The sequence below is a fragment of the Heteronotia binoei genome, chromosome 5, assembly GCF_032191835.1.
Source record: "Heteronotia binoei isolate CCM8104 ecotype False Entrance Well chromosome 5, APGP_CSIRO_Hbin_v1, whole genome shotgun sequence".
NCBI lineage: Eukaryota > Metazoa > Chordata > Lepidosauria > Squamata > Gekkonidae > Heteronotia > Heteronotia binoei.
In genome coordinates, this window is record NC_083227.1 from 105,563,278 (window position 1) to 105,578,266 (window position 14,989).

Below are 14,989 nucleotides of genomic sequence, written 5' to 3' on the forward strand. Positions count from 1 at the left end.
ATTTGTTATCAATTCCCTTCCTAATAATTCCCAGCATGGCATTGGCCTTCTTTATTGCAATCGCACACTGTCTTGACATTTTCAGTGAGTTATCTAACACAACCCCAAGATCTCTCTCTTGGTCAGTCTCTGCCAGTTCACACCCCATCAACTTGTATTTGTAGCTGGGATTCTTGGCCCCAATGTGCATTACTTTGCACTTGGCCACATTGAACCTCATCTGCCACATTGACGCCCACTCACCCAGCCTCAGCAGATCCCTTTGGAGTTCCTCACAATCCTCTCTGGTTCTCACCACCCTGAACAATTTAGTGTCATCTGCAACTTGGCCACTTCACTGCTCACTCCCAACTCCAAATCATTTATGAACAAGTTAAAGAGCATGGGACCCAGTACCGAGCCCTGCAGCACCCCACTGCTTACCGTCCTTCACTCCGAAGACTGCCCATTTATACTCACTCTCTGCTTCCTATTAATCAGCCAGTTTTTGATCCACAAGAGGACCTGTCCTTTTACTCCATGACTCTCAAGCTTACTAAGGAGCCTTTGATGAGGAACTTTATCAAAAGCTTTCTGGAAGTCAAGGTAAACAACATCTATTGGGTCTCCTTTGTCCACATGTTTGTTCACCCCCTCAAAGAAATGTAACAGGTTAGTGAGGCAAGATCTTCCCTTACAGAACCCATGCTGAGTCTTCCTCAATAACCCGTGTTCATCAATGTGCCTACTCATTCTGTCCTTGATAATGGTTTCTACCAACTTTTCTGGTATCGAAGTCAGACTGACTGGCCTGTAATTTCCCGGATCTCCTCTGGAACCCTTTTTAAAGATGGGGGTGACATTTGCTACCTTCCAGTCCTCAGGAATGGAGGCAGATGTCAATGAAAGATTACATATTTTTGTCAGAAGATCCACAAGTTCAACTTTGAGTTCTTTCAGAACTCTTGGATGTATGCCATCCGGACTTGGTGACTTATTAATTTTTAATTCGTCTATCAGTTGTAGGACCTCCTCTTTTGTCACCTCAATCTGACTCAGGTCTTTCAATACCCCTTCCAAAATTAGTGGTTCTGAAGCGGGCAAACACTTCTCATCTTCCACAGTGAAGACGGAGGCAAAAAATGCATTCAGCTTCTAAGCCATTTCCCTATCCTTCTTCAGTAATCATTTGACCCCTTGGTCATCCAGGGGCCCCACTGCCTCCCTCACTGGTTTCCTGCTTCTAATATATTTGAAGAAATTTTTATTGTTGGTCTTTATGTTTTTTGCAATATGCTCTTCATAGTCCCTTTTTGCCTGCCTGATCACAGTCTTGCATTTGATTTGCCACAGCCTGTGTTCCTTTTTATTAATCTCACTTGGACTGGTTTTCCACCGCTTAAAGGAGTCCTTCTTATCTTTTACAGCTTCCATTATTTTGTTTGTTAACCATGCAGGCCTTCTCTTATACCTGTTCGTGCCTTTCCTAACTTGTGGTATATATTTTATCTGAGCTTCTAGGATTGTAGTTTTAAATAGCCTCCAAGCTTCCTCAAGAGTTTTGACCGTATTTACCATTCCTTTCAGTTTCCTCTTCACATGCCTCCTCATCTCAGAGAATTTACCCCTTTTAAAGTTAAATGTGGTTGTGCCGGTCTTTTGGGGCAACTCCCTATTTATACAAATGGTGAAATCAATAATGTTATGGTCGCTGCTCCCAAGTGGTGCGATCACTTTTACATCTCTCACCAAGCCTTGGGCATTACTTAGGACCAAATCCAGGATCACCCCACCCCTGGTAGGTTCTGAGACCATCTGCTCCACAGCACAGTCATTGAGAGCATCAAGAAACTCAATCTCTTTCTCTCGACCAGAACACATATTGACCCAATCAATCTGTGGGTAGTTAAAATCACCTATTATGACACAGTTAAAGAGCATGGGACCCAGTACCAAGCCCTGCGGCACCCCACTGCTTACCGTCCTCCACCTGGAAGACTGCCCATTTATACTCACTCTCTGCTTCCTATTAATCAGCCAGTTTTTGATCCACAAGAGGACCTGTCCTTTTACTCCATGACTCTTGACAGACACACACACACAACTTGCACTGGATGATTTGTCCACAACTGGCCCAATATTTTGATGGTAGAGTTGTACCTTTCTAAGTCCACTGAAGTCCATAGGTTTAGAAGGGTGCAACTCTGTTTAGCATTGCATTGTCTGTTTCCCGGTCCAACCCTCCTGATACTGATTAACTGCACATGCCAGGGATCAAACCTGGGACATTCTGAATACAGAATGCACCTTCTTCCACTTAGCATTTTCACCACCACCTCTTGTTAACATTTCTGTTCTGTATTAAGTCAAGCAATGGAGGCAAGAAGCAGTCATCTTCTAAACTACGAACAACATAGCCTCCCAAGAAATCAGTTTCCCCACCAGCAGAAAACATGATCAGGATACAATAGAATGTAAAACCCCGTTGCTGCATCAGGACAATAGAGAGAAACTTGTTAACACGTACATTAAGAAACAAAAGGCTAGGGAGGCAAATGAAGTGCACCTTTGCAGACATAAACCAAAATTGGGCTTTAGCCTCATTATGGATATCCAGGCTAGAACTAATATACACAAGAGCTAGAGTTAATGCAATCTATTCATTGCAATCTATTCATTACCCAAGCTGATATAGAACCCCATCACTGCTTCTTCTAGGCAAAGTAGTCTGAGAGAGTGAGATCTGCCGGGAGAAGTGAAGGTAGTTAATCCTCCCAGTCCCAACCCTTAACTGGTCCACTACAACTCCTTTTCCCTACTCACTTCTGTTCTCCCTGCCTCCAGGGCTCTCAAAACATGTCTTCAAGGGATGAAATATAAATATACATTTGGGTCCTACCAGGCAGCAGAGGGCTGAAGCAGCAAAGTAGCAAAAGGAGGAAGGGGCAAGCGTACCTCCCCCATGCCATTTCTGCATTGTTAATTGTGCCTTCCTGTACCCATTTTGTCTATAAGCAACAGCTATCCCAGTTTATTAAGTTCACTTTCATGTAGTGTATAGCTTGGTCCTCAGAGACAGGATAAATCAGGCTGTAACCAGGGTTTTACAGGTGTATGCCACAAGTGTTTAGCACACAAACCAAAGTATTTCAAGGTCACTTCTGCAAACAAGTGGTGATAGCAATAGGGCTTTGTTAAGATATCCTTTTCTTTCATAAGGGACTGAGACGGTCAACAGTCACGTCAATGAGGCTTTCAACAAACTGAGGAGATAATCTCATTTAGCATCTCTCAGCAATAAACGTGGATCCAAAGTCTGATCCTTTTGGCATACTCTTTAGTCTGGCAAAATGCTCACTTGCCTTATGGAAGAACAATGCAATATGCTGTCTTGGTAGGAATGAAAGCACTAGAGCCTCGTAAGGCTATTCCCTTTTGAGGGCTGTTTTATTTTCTTCATGACCCAGTGGTAAAAATTCAACCTTTTGCCTTAGTCAAACACACATTTAATTTAATTTCCTGTTTTAATATCTATTTCTGCAAGGACAACTGTCATAATGATGACTTCATTCACGGGTGCCCCAGAGGTTCTGAACAAATTACTAACACTCTGCTTTACAGTCCCTCCGTAAGGCAAGGAAGGATTATTGAAGCAATTTTCCAGAATATAAAAGATGTAATTGGATCAGATCAATGGTGTATTAAGTCCAGCATTCCATTCTTAATAAAAGCCAATTCGGCATGATTTAAATGAAATGTCTAACAGATAAGCAAAGACTATCTGAGACTTCCATTCACTATCAATCATGTGGAGTTTCCAGCATTCCTGTGTTTAGAACTACCTTCAGCAAGAGTGCATATGTCTTAGCCATATTAACTAACAGACACTGTCAATATTCCTCTCTTTGATAAACTTGCCTAATCTTATACTCCTGGCAAATACCACATCACATTCTAATAAATCCCAAAAATTGGGGTGGGGTGGAAAAAATAGTCCTGGACATTTATTTCTAGAATATTGTGGATGAAAAACAACAAGTTGCTTTTTGTGCTTGCCATTCAGAATCCAGAAAGTCAGCATGGTGAAGTGGTTAGAGTACTCAACTAGTTTTGAAGAACTTCAACAGAAAGCCTAGTACACTCTGCATTTTTTCTGGTGGGTTGACCACAGGTGCTGTTGCTGGAGAGGAGGAGAATTACAGGATCTGGGAGTGAAGATCCATCTATTTCCTGGTTAGAGTTCAAAAAATTTCACAGCCACTCCATCTAGGAATGAGCTCTACTTCCGATGCAGGTGATTCCATTTCTCTGCTTCCACTAGCAGCTCCTCTTCTATGAGCAGTTGTTAAGCAGAGGACTGCCTGCAGAAGACAGTCTTTTTGATGAACGTTTGAATTTCTTTCTAAACTCTAAATAGGTTTGTATCTCTAAAATACCACATTTATATTTTTGTTGGCCTCTTTTATCTCAATATTATTTTTGTGAGTCTTTCGGGGATAGAAATATTTACATTTGGAACAACTGCTATAAGCTGCTCCGAGCCCATGGGACAGTGTGGGATGTAAACCAAATAAATAAATAAATGTGCACATAATCACAGTAGAATTCACAGGAGAGGCTTTTTTAGGTTCTACTGCTGAGGCAGCCTACTAGGGAACAGTTCAATTAGTGCCATGGTCTTAATTAACTGGATAGAGGAGAGGCAGACAAGATACTTCTAATCCCATGCATATCCATTTCTAAATTGTATTCTTCTTGATGACAATTTTGTATATTTGTATTTTTACATTAGTTTTCTCCCTCTCCAAAACTTCTATCAACCATTAATTATAATGCATTCCACCTGTGTGAGTTAACACACAGTAACAATTTCACCATTTCTTAGTTCCGAGTGGGCTACAATGAGTATCCCTCACTTGCTATAAATGGTTATCACTTTGTTGTTTTCAGTGATATGGATTGGAACAGTCATCAGTACATCTGCCCTGATATGCATGAAAAGCAACATTTGTAGAAATAGACACCAGTTTATTTGTTTCTTCCTAACTTTTCTTCTGATGTGTTTAGGACAGCAAAAATGAGATTGCCTCATGTTATTACTGTTGAGGCAGATCAGGCTGGGACATGTTGACTTGCTTAGCATCACTCATAAATGAGACTCATGTCTCAGTGAAGTTCAGAACCCTGTTCTTTCCATTCTAAGGGTCCAGCTGCTCCACCACACTGGCTTTCCAAGAATTGTTTACATGTTTTCTTACCCTAAATTTATGGTTAAAATAAAACTGTGGACCAGGGCAATACTGTAAGAAAATACTATCATGGGCATTCTTATTTCCAAAGGAGAAGTAGTCATTTGTTTCTGTTCACTTGTGGTCAAAAAGTCTTGCCACAACATTTTGCAAAAAGACTTCTGAAGTCTTCCAGTGCTTAAACAGGCATCAGCATCACAACAATCTGAAGGCAGCAAACAGTGTGATTTACATGTGAAAGCAAAAGCAATATGCAAGCTGCCACAATGTTTGAATCTCCTGTTGCTCTGCTTTGCTATCTTTCAAGAACTATACATCTACAGCTCCAGGCTCAGAATTTGACAGTCATCTGCACTCTAAAATATACAAGGTGATTCTGCGGGCAAAAGGTCCAAGTTCCTTTGGTTTCTTGCTTAATTGACACCATCAGTCACTCCGGTGCATCACCCCAAACGAGATGTTCTGTAGGGGCAGCTTTCTGACTGGGAGATGATCTGTCAGTGGTTGCCTGATGGATGGCAGTCCAGGGTGATTTTAAATTCACGCAAATTAATTCAGACTGCTTTTCAGAGTAGCTGGTCAAATAAAACATTTGAAAGACACCAGTGGGAATATGAACACCCTGACTTGACTTTCTAATCCCCACCCCAATTTTTGGCTTTTGTATTTTAAAGGATTTGGAATAGCAGATAAGTTTTTTTATAAAATAAACTTTTTGTAATGACACTTGGTCTTTTTCTCTGTGTATGATAAATAATGTTATTTGTTTAACTTGTATTAAAATATGGGTTTCATCTGGCTATTTGTTTTGAGCGGAGACAATCCACCACACATCCTCTCCCCTAGGAGTTTATTAAACATTCTAGCAAAGTAGAATGTGGCTCTAGATTGTAAAATATATTCTTGGAAGGAAGGAAGGAAGGAAGGAAGGAAGGAAGGAAGGAAGGAAGGAAGGAAGAAAGAAAGAAAGAAAGAAAGAAAGAAAGAAAGAAAGAAAGAAAGAAAGGAAGGAAGGAAGGAAGGAAGGAAGGAAGGAAGGAAGGAAGGAAGGAAGGAAGGAAGGAAGAAAGACTTATTATTTTTATATTAGTGTTGAACTTTGAAGTTATGAATTCTCAATGTCTTTTCTGACTAACTGATTAGAATGGGTAGAAAAATTGGAAGAAAGTAAAACAAACTAGCATGACTCTTGTTATCTATTTGTTTTTCCCTATGCAGGCCCTGTACATACTGGACAAGGCATAAACTAAGAGTGGTTAAAAGTGATAGGGGAGACCAGTGAAGAAGCAAAGCATCCCTAAGTAAGATGTTAGGGGTTTGGGATACTAGAAGCACACCCCATGCCCATCATGTATCTTCCTCGGCATTTCCTAATTTCCGTATTCCATGTATTCATTTATTTAGTAATTCACTTATCGGGATACACACGCACACACAAATCTTGGAATGTCTTTTAAATTGCTTATACTTTTAACAAATCTTGCTTCTAAAATGATAATAGTTTGAATCCTAGCAAACCTCATCAAACAGGTCACCCACTGCTTTGCTGCTGAGAGTATTTTTTTAAAAAATGATTAGTTAGATAATCAGTTGCAAAACTTAATATTTTTGCTACCTGTGGGATCTCACTGGGCGGTTCTCAGATTTTGGCTCAAGCTCCTGCAGTGAGCTTTGAAATAGATTGATGTCTTCCAAATTAAACTTTAAAAGACAATTAATTACCAGAAATGGCAGTGGGTGTCTGGCAGAGGCTCAACCTAGCTCCAAAGCAATCTTCTATTAGCTTCTAAATCTGTTGGAAAGAACAGGATTAGATGCCAAGGATATCTATAGGATTAAAAAGCTCTAACCAAGCAACGTGTTGGACTAATTCATCCCACCACAGTCAAATAACTGGGAGGGAGGAGGAAAGGAGGGGAAAACAAACAATATCAGTTTGATCATGTGAAATAAGAACAAGGGATAACACTACAGAGCATACAGCACCCTCTCCCAAAAAACGAGCCGTGCACAGCAACAACATACAGTAAGAATATGACATAATAGAAGGTAACGACGTTATTTCAGTAGTTGCAACGTCTTTGAATAACAAAGGTTACCTTGCAAAGCAGAGACACCTGTTAGGCGATGGGAAACTGCCTCTCTCCGATCCTGGCTTCTTTTGAGGTTTCCCAGGCGAGCTAGCCAAAGATACTCCGACTTTCTTGTTCCGGGAGGACTGGATGCCTGCTCCTTGCTGTAAAGATGCCGCCTCTGTCAAGTGGTGGAGGTGCTGCGCCTCCGAATTCTCTTCTCTTGCATAAGTAGCTGCCCACAGCTCTGCTGCTGAAAGCTCTTGATTTGCTTAGCGTACAAACGAGTCTCTGGCTGGCCGCGATGCTCGCATATTTGATTCACGTTTGAAACTCCTCCAAAGACGTTGATGTCAAGCAGCTTCCCAAGCATTTATTTTCTCAGCGGGGAGCTGTCCGAATCCAGGGTGCTGAAATCAAACTCCCCGCGCGGGGGGTTGGAGCACAAAGCATTCTCCCGGTGGGAGCTGTCCAACAATGTGGTGTTAAATTCAGGCTCCCTCCCAGGACTAGGAGATTCGGCATCGAACATTTCCCGCAGGGAGCTACAGGGGCACACCCTCTGCTAAAACACTTTGCCCCCAGGATGCCAAACTGAGAGGAGCCTACCAGCTATGTATGGCTCTGCTCAGCTATGTATGGCTTTACTCACTGTGCTGGATTCCTCGTCTGATGAAGTGTGCTTAAGAGCACACAAAAGCTTACGTTCTAAATAAAAATTGGTTGGTCTTAAAGGTGCACTTGACTCCTGCTTTATTCAACTGCTTCAGACCAACACGGCCGCCCGCTTGGATGTATCTGATAGGAGGAAGGTCTGAGTCATATAAAGGCCACAGCAAGCCGCCTTCACCTCCCGTTCCTTCATTCAGGTCCTCAAGATCTATTTTGAATCTTAGAAGCAAACTGTGGGAAGGAAGCTGCCCCTCTGTTTGGATTCCAAAGGTGGGTCTCACTGCAGAGATCAGTATAAAGGTACATTTTCCTCCGTCTGACTAAGGGAATCCAAGTGTTTAAGGATTTGTTCAGGATTCCTGTTCGCATTCCTCAAACAGTGGCTATTAATCTGAAGCCATAAACGGCAAATTTGTAACTACAGCTTGTTAAATATCTTTGAAGCTTTACTGGTGATAGAGCAGATAACTGGGGGTAACAGGAGACACAAGAGGAAATGGTAGTATAAAAGAAGATAAAACAGAAAGCAGGTTGTAGGCAAAATCTTCTGGAAATCTTCACTTATGCAGCTACCATGAGTCAATGCAGGGTTCCACTTGCTCCTCGAGTAACAGCTCTAGCTTAAAAAAACACCCCTTGGATGTGTAAGAACATGTAATGGTTTGGTATTTTAAGTATTTATTGCTTCTAGACAAAATCATCTGAATCTGTGCCCATTGACTTCTGCATTTGTGATCTCCCTTGCTTGGATTCCCAAATGATCTGCACTAGGATTCAGATTTCAGGTAAAGAAGGTTTCATGGAAGCTATAATGCATGACAAGAATCATATAAAGATAACTAGCTTCTCTCCCTATCCCAGGCTAAAACATTGTGAATTGTCCCAGATATATTCATGAGCAAAAAAAAAATTTGCTAAAGGCTTAATCATATCCCACTTGTGGATAAGACTATGGTTTAGAGTGAACTTAATTCACTAAATGGGCAAATCAGTTTGATGGTGTGGAAAGGCAAATTATTCCCTTGAGTTGTTCCCAATCTAGGGATAGTTTGTGTTTCAGGGCTGACATGTTTTCTCCCCTTCCTTATGTTAGCAGCCTCTTTAATCAGCCACTAATTATGTGCTATGGGGAAGCAACTTAGTCAACAGAGCATCTTTCCTTATCCAGATTTGTTTTGTTTAAATGCCTTTATCTTAATACTTATTACAGGACATGGTCCAAATGTATCCATTTTTTAGTATTATTTATGATTCCCACTCAGAAAAGGAGTGTAGGTCTCTCATGAACCCTCAGATCCTGCTACATGCTCCCCACCACCAAAGAATCTCTTTGGGAAAGATTAGAAAAACCATCATCTTTCACAGAGCTACAAAGTTCACCTTTGAAGACTCTAGCTGGAGTTCGACAGTCTTGAGTTCCTGGATCTACTGGAGTCCACAGGACTAGGTTAGGCTGATGAGCTTTCTGCAGTTGCATGGTCCAGTTCTGATACTGGGCATCTTCACTTTACTATAGTACTAGTTTTAATCCTCTCTCTCTCTCTCTCTCTCTCTCTCTCTCTCTCTCTCTCTCTCTCTCTCTCTCTCTCTCTCTCTCTCTCTCTCATAGTGTTAGATAGTAATGTAACAAAACAAGATTAGTGATGTTTGAAGACTGGATTAATCTCTTTGCATGTTCTCTGGCTGCCCACTTCATAGAGGTTCATGTTTTTTCGAGCATTAGATGTTGCAAGTTGAGGCATATGGAATTTTTAGTACAAAACAAGATGACCAGAGATTTTTAGAAGAATTAAATAATTTAGAATTGACTGAGCAAGTTTGCATTTTGGTTGTAATATTTTGTCTCATTGGCAGCTCCAGATTTTCACTATTCTCAGGAAAAAACGTATGCTTGATGTTACACTACATTGTATTTTTTCTGTCTCATCCAATGTGCTACCATATCGTATTGTGTTGTTGCCACTGCCAACATTGCTACTTCTCCTGCCTCAGTCTTTTCTCACACAGACTCTTCTATAAACAGAAGACGATGCCGCCAGCACAGACGGCCTTGGAATGAACTAATGCCATCTGCAACTGCACCTAGCACCAGGCTATGCATAAATCAAAGCCTGTTGAGCGCTTCTGAACATGACAAAATCTGCCAGAAAAATGAATGATAGTTTTGAAAAAGAGCCCCAAATGTCAGAAGCGCTTTCAAAATGTCCTTGATTTTAAGTGGGGCTGAAATCAATTGGATGCTTAACCCAGGTACCTATTCTTTAACCACCATATCTCATCTAAGATTGAGAACAAGTTTCATTTACCACAACAAAGGAGAGCATTCAACATGCAGCTTCTTTCAGTGATTGCTCCATATCCTTTTCTTTCCAGAGCTGCTTGTTCTTGCATGGTATTTGAGGCATACAACTGCTGTTCCTTCCATGAGGTGATTTTAAACACTATGAAGGACAGCATTCTTGTGGCCAAGCACATGATAGTGCCTTCCACTCCACTCAGAGCAGCCATTAAATATTCACTAGCATAGAAGGAATGGTGAAAGATAGAAGGTGCTGGCCCAGCACATGTCTTTAGCCAAAGCTTTGGGTCTCCTGATCTGCAGAAGTCCGGAGATTTATTTGGACTGGAATAAATTGCTAAATGAGACTCTGTCCAAAGAATACAAAGTTTTCCAGTCAAGCGTATATCTTTAGGAATAGTTCCTGGGAACAGCTTTTGAAACTCATAATGCTCATAATGGCCAATTTACATCTTCCAAATATACATACACCCAACCTGCTCCATCTGCACACAAATACAAAAAGGTTGTTCTTTACTGAGAAAGACATAGATATAGACAAACCAAGACTTCTCTCTCTTCTCTCTCTCTATATAAATATATTCCTGTGGATTGGAGCCATTTTCCAAGAACATGTCATACCCTAATGAAACAACCAGCCACTATTTGCACCTGGGGTGTATTTCCATTGTGAGACTGCTAGAACTTTCAAGGATTCCCCCCCTCCCCATTGTTTTACTTTTCCCTTTACATTTCACTTTCTATCACTCCCCTGCTGACTGCATGGAAACAGCAAATATTCAATAAAATCTCATGAGAATGCTTGAGAATGAAAGACATTTTCCTCAGGGAGCTCACTGCTCAACTATTAAACATACCCTTCCTACAACCACCAGATTCAAAGTAGATGGGAACATTTTACACTACATTGAGCAATGCTGAGCAATGCATTGGAATGCAGGTGGAGTTCAGAGATAGCAAGGGCTTTTTTTGCAGCAGGAACTCCTTTGCATATTAGGCCACACACCCTTAATAAAACCAATCCTCCAAGAGCTTACAAGGCTCTTAGTACAGGGCCTACTGTAAGCTTCAGGAGGATTGGCTACATCCACGGTGAGTGGCCTAATATGCAAAGGAGTTCCTGCTACAAAAAAGCCCTGGAGATAGCTAAACATAACAAGAACACAACCTTGTAGTAAAGGCACTTTGTTATTGAGAAATATGGGTGGTTTTGGGGGTGGTGGTGTGTGGAGCACATCTTTCTGTACTCAAATAAATCTGAGGCATTCAAATAATGGTGACTGTTCTTTTTAAGATGCCTGATTACTTGGCATGTTCTTCCAGTGCTTTCCTAAAGTTAGACCTTCATCTTCACCAGCTTGTGTGGGTTATACCTGTATGCAGAACTATGGAAACATCCAGGTCTGAACAATCTGACAGCCATGTTCAGTCCTATCCACTTAGTAAATTGTGACAGAGAAAAATCAAGCTTGCTGCAGGGAGAATGTAAACTCTGAATCTTAATTAACACATCCTTGTGATCTCTGTTTGCAAAATGTAAATGGTTATTTCCTGCAAGAACTTTTTTATGCTACTGCTGGTCAATATAGAATCTAGAATCTAAAACAGTGGAATCTTGAATTTATAGGTTCACATCCTAAAGCACATAAAATGGATTACTGGCAATCAACGGATTAAAAACCCCTGGATCCATATTATTTTCTGTGCTTTAATGGAGCTAATAGGTCCAGCAGAGTTCACATTAGTGTTAATGTTTGCTTGTAAAACAGAACTATTCCGCACTAGATGACAATTGTGGCCAATTTGCTGTAGAATGCATCAAACAATTGAGGTTTTTTGAAATCCAGAGAGCAACAAGATAGAAATCTGGAAGCCAGAACTATACTAATTTGGATGATTATTCATTCAACAGGACCAAGCCCTTTCTGATAGTTAGCTCCATGTTTACAAATCATGATGGATCAAAAATATGACACCCTTAATAGAACACAGGGTGAGCAACAGAAAGAAGAATGTCTAGCAGGCACATTCACTCCAGGAAAAGGAATGAAGATAAATTCAGAGAGATAAGGCAAGTTCCTCCAGTGCCAAAGCAAACACTGAGAGGGGCTCAGTCCAAATAACAATGCACCTGATAGAGGTTGCTTTTCAGAGGTGGAGATGGCTTTAGGAGGACAGCCAGCCCATCTCCCATGTGTTCACTTGCCTTGCCACCAGGTCTCCAGCTGCCTTGGTCTCCAGATGGCCTCAGGCAGGCCAGTGCCAATCAATGTTGCATTGTGGGGTTGGGAAAGGCCTTTGCTGCTCACCTGGTTCACCCTGGCTATAGTGAGATGCAGGAGCCCTTTTCTAGCTGTGGTTGGTGTTACAGGTAGAAGCTCTCCATTTTTCTGTCACTTGTATATGCCATTTCCTGTGCTGATTCAGGACTCAGTAACCTGGCCTGTGTAGTTCCAGAGAGATCCCACCCCCGCCATACATAGAGCAAAAGAACAACATTTCTTACCACTGAAAGAGTTAGAAGCTGGTACGAGGTACAAAAGCAATAGCTGTGAATGGAAGGCATTTCCATCCTCTTCCAGCCACTCATATGATGATAAAAAGGTAAAGGTAGTCCCCTGTGCAAGCACCGCTCTGGGGTGATGTTGCTTTCACATTTTCACAGCAAACTTTTTAACAGGGTGGTTTGCCATTGCCTTCCCCAGTCATCTATACTTTCCCCCCAGCAAGCTGGGTACTCATTTTACCAACCTCGGAAGGATGGACGGCTGAGTCAACCTTCAGCCAGTTACCTGTACCCAGCTTCCGCTGGGATCGAACTCAGGTCATGAGCAGAGCTTAGGACTGCAGCTTTACTACTTTGTGCCATGGGACTGCTGCATATGATGATAACCTCCAGTAAAATGTAAAAACACATCAGATTCAAAGCCTCTTCAAATTATTGATGGTAGATCTTCGGACACAAAACATGTGATCATGGGTCATGCTTTTTCCAAGTTCTCCCCATTACCTGATTTGATCCAATATTTTTTTGTGTGCCAGAGAATTTTGGACAAATATCTACCCGTGACTTGCTTCACCACACACTCACCTCATAGTTGACCATCCAGATTATTGCAGCATGGTAACCATGGAGCAGTCAGTCGGGAAGCATCCTTTTTTTGTTTGTTTTTCACACATGTGCATAAGCACGTATCTGAAGCACCAGCTCCTTTTTGTCGGCTCCGCAATCCCTCTACCAAGTACTGTGATAATCAGTTCCTACACAACTGTATTCCTCTGCCAGAAATCACTCCCTTTCCTGCCTTATCTTACTCTCTTTCCCACTCATTTAGTAGGAAAGTTTTCCCTTTTTCCCTCTCCCCATAGAGCTTTCCCACTACAGCAGTATTATGAAATGGCTTGGAGTAAAGTTCCAGGGGTGGAATCCTGACTGATATGGAAGCCTAAATAGGGACTATTTCCAGTGTCATCCCACCCCAAGAAATGGCAGAATTTTTTCCTTGAATTTGTCACTCAAAAACAACCCCTGGGGGCTCCTAATAACAACAAAACATTGCACATAAATGTGCAAGCAGTGCCTCACAACCCTGTGGCAAAGATCTGCTTATGTACATATCACTAACTGGTTTGTTTTTTTAAAGGAGCTAAAACAGAAGGGAAGGTTCAGACTTCTGAAATGGCTTGACATCGCAATGGAGAGTTCAGACATCCGGAAATGTGTGATGAAACCAGAGAAATTCATAACCCTGGACTTTTACTGGTGTAAAAAACAAAAACCACATCAGAGAGGTGTGAGAATGGGGGCCAACAACTGTGGGATGGTTTAGGGAGGATGCTGTCTGATCATGCATTTAAATCTGGAGGGGAACAGCAATGACATCAGATCAAACAGCATGTCTGATCATACTTTAGGGCAGGGTTTCCCAAACTTTCCCCTTCCCCCCCATGGCCTGGTTATTTTTACGCTTCTCCTTCGTGGCCCACTAAAATTTAGGGGTGAAGCCAGGAAACTTTGGAGGTGGAGCCAGGAGACAGGAATTATGTCATTTTCTTTGGTATCACTTCCAAGTCAAGGACCAAGTGATGTCAGTTCCAGGGCACACTGAACCAAAACTCCACCATTTCCTGTGATGTCACTTACAGGGCACTCCCCCAAACCTGCTTCTTCTTCTGAAGTAACTTTGTTTTCAGAAAAATCTCTGAAATTCATGCTGAGCCAAAATGGGGGTGGAAAGTGGGCGGTCTGCAACTTTTTCATACATTCCCTGGGTCCTCTCTTTCCACCCCCACATCTGCATGGACCTATCTGTTTGTGTGTTCTTCTCCAGCTTGCAAACACTCCTAATGCCCGTTTCCAATTGCCTGCATCACCTACACACCCCTTCCTCAACAGCACTGGCCAGTGTATGCAGTTGGGAGTGCTGTTGCCATTGCCATCAGGAATGCCAGCACTGTGTACCACCCACACTGGGCCCTGGCAGCTGCTTTACCTCAAAATATGCTGACATATTTAGTAGGCCCTTCCTTCAAGTGCTACTACCGGAACCCTGCCTCAAGCTACAACCAAGCTTCCTTGGTTTCAAGAAAATTTTCTGACAGCTATTTTTCATACTTTTCCTTGGCTGAATCACTGGGAAATTACTGTGAAAGGTAGCAGAGAATTGTATTGCAATTAATGAATTAATTTCAAGTTATATGAAGTTCATTCAAGCTTT

General features: G+C 41.7%; 1 protein-coding gene across 2 annotated transcripts in view; it reads right to left on the bottom strand.

The window, feature by feature from the left end:
• The window catches only part of GRM2 (glutamate metabotropic receptor 2), a 131,553-nt gene extending 123,774 nt beyond the window's left edge, over positions 1-7,779 (bottom strand). Inside the window, exons 1-2 of one of the 2 annotated variants that reach the window (XM_060239986.1) lie at positions 7,328-7,779; positions 6,951-7,020 (exon numbers count right to left, since the gene is read on the bottom strand). The gene's annotated coding sequence lies outside the window, so the exon portion shown is untranslated. The remainder of the gene's footprint in view (positions 1-6,950; positions 7,021-7,327) is intronic. The other variant, XM_060239985.1, reaches the window with a different exon arrangement.
• Positions 7,780-14,989: the final 7,210 nt, after the last annotated feature.